At 32.9% G+C, this 1,163-nt stretch overlaps 1 protein-coding gene across 1 annotated transcript in view; it reads left to right on the top strand.

The window, feature by feature from the left end:
• Window positions 1-1,163, top strand: part of LOC107629377 (cytochrome P450 71A1) — a gene marked incomplete in the record, with an annotated part of 10,698 nt that overhangs the window by 6,929 nt on the left and 2,606 nt on the right.

Here is a 1,163-nt window from a genome sequence, read left to right as displayed (position 1 = left end):
GAGAGAAGAACAATAGAAAAAATGTTTGTGAGTATTCAAGTTGTGTAGAATGATACAATATAAAAGAGGATTTATAGGTGCTAAGAGAATCGAAATTATAAAGACGCAATATCCTATAATAAATATTCAGATATGTTAAATAATGTTAATTAATCTAATTGATCCTAATTATACTCTAACATCCCTCCTCAAACTCAAGTGACAACTTGAGTTTAAAACTTATTTAAAACAACTAAATAAAAAAATGCATAAACTAATAGAACGGTTGTAAACGGAACTGCCTGAAGAAAGCGCAGACAGAACTATCGGAAGGAAGCGCAGACGAAACTGCCGGAAGGAAGCGCAAACAAAACTGCCGAAAGGAAGCACAGACGAAACTGCCGAAAGGAAGCGCAGACGGAACTGCCATAAAGAAACTCAGACAGAACTGGCATAAGGAAACGCAGACAGAACTGTCGGAAGGAAGTGCAGACGAAACTACCCGAAGAGAACGCAAACGGAACTGCTGCAAGAGTGGCCAACTACAAAAAAACTGCTGAAAAGATGGCGAACTGCCAGAAAACTGTTAAAAGGTGACAAAGTGCGAAGAGATAACAAACTATCGGAAGGTGACGAAAAACATATGGTTTTTCCATGAGAATAGATAAGTAATGGATGAGCTAATTGGTGAAAAGTATGAAAAGTATGGTGATTTCACCAGAAGAAAATCAACTTATCCTCCTTGAGGAGGATACCTTGGCTTTGATACTAAGTTAGAAAAGGAAGAGAGAGCAATAAAAAAAATGTTTGTGAGTATTCAAGTTGTGTAGAATGATACAATATAAAAAGAGATTTATAGGTGCTAAGAGAATCGAAATAATAAAAACGCAATATTCTATAATAAATATTCAGATATGTTAAATAATACTAATTAATATAATTGATTCTAATTATACTCTAACACGTATAACATTTTTCTATTTTTTTTTCCACAAAGGAAAATATTTTATTTCATTTCAACGGAATCAAAACGGAAAAAGTGCTTCTTAATATAGGACACGCAAGGATTAAAAATGGTAAAAACCAAAGATTAGACAAAACAACATATATAATAAGAAAGAAGAAAAATCTAAGTTGAACTAGTGTTGGTGATGAAGTTTCCATTATTCATACATTTATATATA

Source organism: Arachis ipaensis, chromosome B03 (genome assembly GCF_000816755.2).
Source record: "Arachis ipaensis cultivar K30076 chromosome B03, Araip1.1, whole genome shotgun sequence".
NCBI lineage: Eukaryota > Viridiplantae > Streptophyta > Magnoliopsida > Fabales > Fabaceae > Arachis > Arachis ipaensis.
The sequence above is the reverse complement of the archived record's forward strand: the minus strand, read 5'-3'. Positions and strand labels throughout refer to the sequence as shown.